Consider the following 9215-nt stretch of genomic DNA (forward strand, 5'->3'; position numbering starts at 1 on the left):
CGTAAGGAGTTTGAAATGCCGTCCCACAGTTCCCTTATACCGAGTTGTTGACGAGTGCTCTCAAAGAGCACGAGTGCAAGCCGAGTAGAAAATCGTTCGGCTGTCGGTTATGATTGCAGCTTCTCGACGTCGAACCTTCTTTGTGTTTGATGGCGTGCGTTATTTGCTGCACAGAGGCGGGGCGAATCTTGGCTGCAACAAGATAGTGGTCCGAGTCGATGTTAGGACTTCTTTTCCCTCGGGGCGTGGGCGCAAATCAGCGATATGTTGAAGAACCTCGCTTTGATGCGGATTGTGGCTAGACGTTCATTCACCGGGGTGGATGATAGCACTCGGCGACGGAGTCTCTCTCCCACCACGAATCCCACACCAAACTTGCGCTCCTTTATATGGCTACTGTTGAAAATGCCACAAGGACCTACTCGTCTCTGTCCTTGTCCCGTCCATCGCATTTCTTGGACGGCGGTGATGTCAGCCTTTATTTTTACGAGGACATAAACCAGCTGGGCAGCGGCACCTTCCCAATTAAGCGACCGGACATTCCAGGTGCATGCCTCAATTCGTGTCCTTATTTCGTTTGCCATGGTCGTCATCAAAAGTGGGGTCTCTCATCCGAGGCTATTTTTGCGCTTTCATTGGGTTGGTTTTTTTACGTGGCGGGTCCCAAACCCAGCGCACAACCCTATGCAGGGAATGTTTCGCCTTCTCACTTTAGCTCACCTTCAAAAGGATGTTCTTAGGCTACCCAGGGGATACTTGGTCGAGTCATATGTAAAAGAATCGTTTCTGGCCACTCCCAAGTGAATGGCGATCAGAGAACTTTCCTCACTTGCGTGAACTTCTACACATGACTCCATCCTCCTTAATATTACTTAGTTGTTTATTATATTTAAATAAGATAATATACATATGCATGATTAATGTATGATTGTTCATACTCATTTTAATTTGGTATATAATTTATAGACACTTGTCTTTATCAGAACTAAGGGCACGATTCCGATTACTTTGGCGGAGGGATAAAAAAACCGAATTTCCGTATAAATGGGGTATGTGCGGGTAGGGGAGCTCTCCAGAGGAGGAATATCGAAAAATAGTGTAAAAATAACTTATATTTTTTAAAATATTCACAATTAAAGAATCAAAATTTTGCACTAATAGCACATGATATTTCTCTATCTTTCACTAAATTTATTCGCGTTTTTCATTCTGTATATTTAAATATACACTCTAAACAATGAAATATGTTCACATTTAAATTTTATTTTGTAATACTTTACCTAAATTTATTAATTTAAAAATCACTTATCTCACTCGTCACTGCAAAGGTTAGATTGTTTACCATTAGGAGGAAAACGAGCGTTGCCACATCTTACACACAAAATATGTAGGGTTCTTAACGATTTTATTTGTTTGTTTTTTTGCGTGATTCTTTTTTCTATATAAGTCAGCACCCCATACATTCAAAAAGTATCATATGATGCATTAATATCATATGATACAAAGTAATGTAATATGACACCACTAAATCGCTGAGAGTGCGACACGTGGCAACCTGTGGGAAGCGCAGTGTCAGCAGCTTTATACCCGTTAAATTTTAGTTCTTTAGTGAAACTCAATAAGGGAGCATAGCTCCAAGAAAAAATTTTTTTTATAAAAATAACAATACGTTTTTTAACTTATATAGTTATAATTGAGTTGTGAACACTTTTCCATCTACATATGTATATGTATAATATGTGATTTATATTTATTTGGTTTTTTACCATTATTTTGGCGTCTTAGGACTATCTTGTCCCAAGGTGTTTAATAAAATTAAATCATAGAGAAAATGTATTTTCTCTATTTTATTATTTCCATAAATTATTTGGAATATCTATTGTGGCTCCGATTTTATTTAAGAAATTAATTTCAATTAAGAGATCGCTCTCTAAATTATCGATTTCATAAAAACRTTCTTGTACGCCCAATACATTAATATTATGAAAATGTTTTTTGATGGTCGAACCATTAATGGTTCTTACCCTCTTCTAACTACTTAAGTATTTTTTTTTTATTATAAATTCTAGTTCGTATATAATATATGATGTATGTGGGCAACCATCGTATCTATTAAAATTCTAATGATTTTCCCCGGTTTTCATATCTGTTTTTTAAATTATAGAACAAATCAGAGTTTACCCTTAAAAATGGTCTTCACCAATGGTATTAATTCTTTGAATTTTTGGTTTAGGCTGGGTGCATACTTGTGCACTTTCATTTTGCCTCTTTGGTATATTTCTTTGTTGGTAATTGGTTTCCCAATTATATCTGTTACTTCCAGCATGTACTTGGTTTGTTTGTACATATAAGCCTAGGTTTATATATTATTTCATTTAATTGATCCATGTCCATTGGTTCTAGACGATTGGGATATGTTTGGTTCGTATTAGTTATCCTTTGCGAATACCTCAAGTTATTTTGAAAGTTTTTATTAAAATGTTATTTTCCAGAATAAATTTATTGATTCTTTTTGGAAAAATTGTAACGCGAATTGTGACCTCATTTGATTTAACCGAAGTTCGAAAAATCAAAAGAAAATTGTTAATCAGTAAGGATGCTGTTATAGTCCCTAACTCAGGGAGCACAAAAAAAATTTTTTTTTTAAAAATGGCTACAGCCTGAAAATGAAAATGACGCTTTTTTGTGAAATTCCTGAATTTTTTTAAAATATCAAAAAAAAAATTATATAAAGAAGGTTCACACAAAATTTCAAGTGAATCGGTTGCATAGAACTTGACATAATGCCGGTATCGTGTGGAAAAAAGTAGTTTCGAGAAAGACGCGTTTAAAAAAGTGAGTCAAATTTCAGGCAGTCTAAGTCATTTATTAGTGCGTCACTAAAGTAACTGTAGCTATTAAAATAATTTAAATTTTTAAAAATTCTTTAAAGGATATGTTCCTAAGGATCTAAACTTTAAATATATGAAAAAAAAATCGAAATTTTCAAAATTTTAGAGTAAAGTTTTCACTGGTACACTGTTTATTTTAATGTTTTTAAAAAACTCCGCGTTCTAAATATTTTTGAAATTACATGTATTTTTGTTTCTTTTTTATTATTATATATTTCAGTAGTCAAACTTTATATTTAATCGCTTTGTTTGCACTTTTAGTTTTTTCCTTCTGATTTGATTTTTATGCTTTTGATTTTTATGCTTATGATTACACTATTGTCTTTGTCGAGCGCTCGCCGTTTAACCTTTAATTTTGCTGCACTTGTTTTCACACACGGCGGCGAAGAACTGATAAGGATTACGCATCAGCCACCTTCTAAAATATGGTCGGACAAGAGCATGCCCAACGATTGGATCTTAAGTCTTCTCTGCTCAATTCAAAAAAAGGGAGACTCCTTAAGCTGCGTCAAATACCGTGAGGAAAGCCTCCTCAACATCGCGAATAAGATTCTGCCGACCGTATTGTGTGAAAGATTAAAGCCCACCGTCAACAAACTCATTGGTCCTTATCAGTGTGGCTTTAGAGCAGGCAAATGAACACTCGACTAGATATTCACCATACGCCAAATTTTGGAAAAGACCCGTAAAAGGAGAATCAACAAACAAGCTGCTTTCGATAGAATGAAAAGGAGCTGCCTTTATGCCGCGATGTCTGAGTTTGATAACCCCCAAAACTAATACGGCTGTGTAAACTGACGGTGACTAAGACCAAAATCTCCGTAAGGATCGGAAAGGACTTCTCCGAGCCCTTCGATACCAAACGAGGTTTCAGACAAGGCGACTCTCTATCGTGTGACTTTTAATTCGAGCTGCAGAACTGATACGAGCAGGTACAATCTTTTATGAAAGTGTACAGCTGCTAGCGTATGCCGATGATATTGATATCATAGGCCTCAACACCCGCGCCGTTAGTTCTGCTTTCTCCAGACTGGACAAGGAAGCAAAGCAAATTGGTCAGGCAGTGAACGAGGGTAAGACGAAATATCTTCTGTCATCAAACAAACAGTCGTCGCACTCGCGACTTGGCTCTCACGTTACTTTTTTTTCAAAAGTATTTTATTTATTGGATCCGCTTTTTCTAAAAGCCTAACAATAAGTTATAAAATCTTAAATCTCTTTAAAAACTAGACAGTCGCTCCTTAATACGCAGGCATATCTCTTCCTTTAAGTCGTGTTTGATCGCATAAATGTACCAAAGCATTAGCCAAAGGGTTTGGGTGATTTCGGATTTTAGATATATAATTGATTACGTTATCTTCTATTTCTTTCTTTACCATAGGAATATCAAGGCCTTTATGGATATCTTCGTTGCGCATGAACAATGGCGAACACGTGATTATTCTAAGCATTTGATTGGAACCTTTGTATTATATCAATAATAGTTGCACAGTTCGTACCAAACAGTTGAATGCCATACATCCAAATCGGCTTTATGACCGCATTATATTATATAAAAGCACTTTGTTGTCTATGCTAAGTTTGGAGTTTTTATTTAAACGCCAATTTAAATTTGCAGCTCTAATCTTCATACATATTATTTTACTAGAGATGTGCTTTCTCCATGTGAGCCTTCCATCGAGGTGAATACCAAAATATGTTACTTCGTTTGCTTGAGGTACTAAAATTTGTTTATTTTTACTGTCGGGCACATTTTTGGTCTAAGCGAAAATGTAACATGCTTACATTTCTGTTCATTCACATTTATACGCCAGTTCGCCAGCCATTCTTCGACAGAACTTAAATGCTCCGCTAATATTCTTGATGCTAAAATGTGGAATTTGTTACGGTTCACGATAGCTGTGTCGTCCGCATAAGTTGAAGTTAATACATTATTAGCTGTTGGAAGATCTGCTGTATATATGATGTATGGTGTTGGGCCTAAAACACTGCCCTGGGGTACACCAGCCCTTATCAGTCATTCATCAGATATGAAATCTCCCATTTTTACCATAAATTTTCTATTTTTTAAATAAGACATTGGAGTTTTATACAATTGTAAACGTAGAATTTTTTTAAGGATATATATATTATTAAACGCCTGAGCTACATCTGAAAATATTGCTGAACAGTACTCTCCGTGCTAAAATGCTTTTCTTATTTCGTTAGTAATTATATTTACTTGCTCTATCGTGCTATGTTTTTCACGAAATCCGAATTGATGTGTTGGTATTGTATTACTTTCGTGGAGGAAGGCAGACATCTTTGATATTAATACTTTTTCAAATAATTTTGAAAGACAGGGTAGAAGACTGATTTGTCTGTATGAAGATGGCTGTGTTAACCCTTTCCCAGGTTTATCTATCAAGATAATCTGCGATTTTTTCTATGACTTTGGATAGTATCCGAAACTAAGAATTGCATTGAAGAGCCACCGAGTTCTTTGATAATACCAATAATTTCAGAAAGTGAAGTCTTAAGAGACTCGAGCGATTATTTAGCTGTGTTGGGTAAGATTGACAGCTTAAAGTTGTTCTTTGGCAAATTGGGCTGAAATACCTTTTCTAGGGGATTTGCTAAACAATTAGCCTTTTTATCGTCACTTCCATCGCAATTTCCATCCAAGTCTCCTATAGGCATGTTGGAGTCAGTTGGTGGCTTCATGGACTTTTCGGCTTTCCAAAGGGGATTTCGCTTGTTTGAATTTGGACACAGCTTCTTTATTTCGGTGTTCAATTCTTCCTCACGTTTGAGCGCTTTTTTTATACTCTCGCAACAATGTTGCTAAAGGGAGTATTATAGTTTTGTTCACATAACGGTTATTTGTAAGTCCTAAAACTAAAAGAGTCAGATATAGGGTTATATATACCAAAGTGATCAGGGTGACGAGTAGAGTTGAAATCCGGATGTCTGCCTGTCCGTCCGTCCGTCTGTCCGTCCGTCCGTGCAAGCTGTAACTTGAGTAAAAATTGAGATATCATGATGAAACTTGGTACACGTATTTCTTGGCTCCATAAGAAGGTTAAGTTCGAAGATGGGCAAAATCGGCCCACTGCCACGCCCACAAAATGCCGAAAACCGAAAACCTATAAAGTGTCATAACTGAGCCATAAATAAAGATATTAAAGTGAAATTTGGCAAAAAGGATCGCATTAGGGAGGGGCATATTTGGCCGTAATTTTTTGGAAAAGTGGGCGTGGCCCCGCCCCCGCCCCCTACTAAGTTTTTTGTACATATCTCGGAAACTGCTACAGCTATGTCAACCAAACTCTATAGAGTCGTTTCCTTCAGGCATTTTCATATACAGCTCAAAAATGGAAGAAATCGGATAATAACCACGCCCACCTCCCATACAAAGGTTATGTTGAAAATCACTAAAAGTGTGTTAACCGACTAACGGAAAACGTCAAAAACACTAAATTTTACGGAAGAAATGGCAGAACGAAGCTGCGTGGCGACGCCCACTTATGGACCAAAAACCATATCTCAGGAACTACTCGACCGATTTCAATAAAATTCGGTATGTAATATTTTCTTAACACCGTGATGACATGTACGAAATATGGGTGAAATCGGTTCACAACCACGCCTTCTTCCAATATAACGCTATTTTGAATTCCATCTGATGCCTTCTCTGTATAATATATACATTAGGAACCAATGACGATAGCGGAATAAAACTTTACACAAATACGGTATTTGAGCTGAGGTATCCCTTGTGGAAAAATTGTAGTGATCGGACTATAACTTTTCAATGCAATTAAAATAAATGAAAATACAATTCAATACTCAAAGTACACAAATTAATCTAATCTAATTTATTTACAGCAAAATAAAAAAATATGTAAATGGCGGATAATGAAATCTCGATTATCACTTTATCATGCGAGAGTATAAAATGTTCGGTGACACCCGAACTTAGTCCTTCCTTACTTGTTTTTTTTTTTTAATTTACGTATAGCAGCTTTCAAGCTGAGTGGAAGGGGAGCGATTGATCTGCCATTCACGTCTTGCATGCCTTTTTTCATTTACAAGCATTTCTATGTCTTTCTTAGAGATTTTTCTGAAACGAAGCGGATTATAGCTTTTGTTTGGTGTTGCTAAGACAGCCGCCCTGGTTGTTATATCATTGACTTCACTCATGCTTTCGTCAATATCTCTTCCTATATTTATTTTGTACTCAATATTACTGTGGCTACTGACGTATTTTTTATATTTTAGCCAATTCGTGTTATAAGAAGTTAGAACCACTTTTGGATTAATGAATATGGGTTGTTCACATAACTTTATTAGTACAGGAGAGTGATCAGACGATAGATCAGTACATGTATCAGCTGTTATGTGCAATTTATCTATATTTTTGATTACAGCAAAATCAATTAAAGCTGGTATTTTCTTACGATTACCAGGAGATATTATTTCAAGGTTATTGTGCCTATTTATAACTGTTTGATACAGCTGTCGTCTAAATCCCGGCATAGTGAAATTATTTTTATTTGTTAGATGAGTTTCTGAAGTGAGCATTACATCTATGTTCTTTTCGGACAGAAATCTGATAATATCTAATTTATGCTGGTTAATACCGTTAGCATTCCATATACATACATTTAGTAAGCTAATTTTTTACTTAATAAATTTTGTAGAATTTGATTTTGTGATCATGTTTTGCATGGAAGACATAAATTGTGTCATACACTGTGTAAAATTTATAATCATAGCTTCAATATCTCCATTTGGAGGATTTTGCGGCAGTTGCATTTGCACAGTGTTGCCTTTCACCACATTTGCGTAGATTCCTTGCATATTACTATTGTTAGAAGTATTAGGTTTAGACCTTTTTTCTGAGGTTACTATAATTCAAAATCACTATTTGTAATATTTGGTTACGACGTGCTTGACAGTCATAACTTTGTAGTCGTAGATAATTTCGTCTATCTTGGAACTAATATAAACACAACCAACAATGTCAGCCTGGAAATCCAACGCATGATAACTCTTGCCAACAAGTGCTACTTCGGACTGTCACTCATTATTTCCGTTGTTTTTGTTTTAACGGAATATCCTGCTATATGGTGCAGAGGCATGGACGATGACAACATCGGATGAGTCGACGTTACGAGTTTTCGAGAAAATGTTCTGCGAAAGATTTATGGTCCTTTACGCGTTGGCCACGGCGAGATATACGACGACATTGACATAATTCAGCGAATTAAAAGACAGCAGCTACGCTGGTTAGGTCATGTTGTCCGAATGGACGAAAAAGCGCTACCCGCGGGGGGAAGGACCTGGCCTTGCTTGGAATATCCAATTCGCGCAACGTAGCGAAAAGAGGAAACGACTGACGTGCTGTTGTTAACTTGGCTCTGAGCGGTGTCTACGCCAGTTAATAAAAAGAAATATCCTTCGCCTTCAAAGAAGAAAAAAAAAAAATAACAAGGTATTTAAGAAAAAACCAAAACTACAAATTTGACGTGGAGTAAACCAATACTTGAAATATATTCATTTAATTTTAGTTTCATTAATGTTTTAGATCCCTCGTTCATGAAACATCTTTTGAGGTCGATTGATAAATTAGGGAAAATAATAGGGCGAAATTTCGTAATCGAAAGGTGTGAAATACTTTGGTTACATTTGTGCCCGGTTAGCGGGCCGACTACAGCGCAAGATAAACACATTGCTGCTGATGATTTAAAACTGTAGAATATACCAAACTGTGTTAAAATGCAGGTTTGTTGTTTTATAACTATAAAAAATGTATAGTATAGTTTTAATGGCAAACTGTAACTCTAGGTATATATTTACCTCTGGCAGCATTGCATTGGCATTTTTCGGCAATCTACCTTTGATTAAGCATTTTTGGAAAACAGATTGCCACTATCAATAGAAATTCCATTATGGAGTGAGTCCACAAGTGGTTATCCAAATATTTTATTCCGGTGCATAGCTGCCACGAAACAAGGCCATATTCAATTGTCGGTTATCGAGAGCTCGTCGAGTAAATAGTTTTGGTATTTTAACTGCTCAATGGCATGTTCTACGAAAATTCTTTAGACCAAAGAATGTGTTAATCTGCTTGGCTCTTCACAATTTTGTAATGTTGAATGATCCGATTGTGTGTATTGTCCAGATACATCTGTAGACACAGACCTCAAAGACCATGGAATATTGCAGAGAGAATGGCTGAAGTTTAGGCAGTGTTGGAGGTGCATTATATTTAAGAATATCAGTATATTTGTGTTATCGGTGCGAAAATGAGGTTCGAATAAAGAGCTAACATTAAATTTT

The sequence above is a fragment of the Bactrocera latifrons genome, unplaced genomic scaffold (genome assembly GCF_001853355.1).
Source record: "Bactrocera latifrons isolate USDA-ARS-PBARC rearing strain unplaced genomic scaffold, ASM185335v1 scaffold_564, whole genome shotgun sequence".
Lineage (NCBI taxonomy): Eukaryota > Metazoa > Arthropoda > Insecta > Diptera > Tephritidae > Bactrocera > Bactrocera latifrons.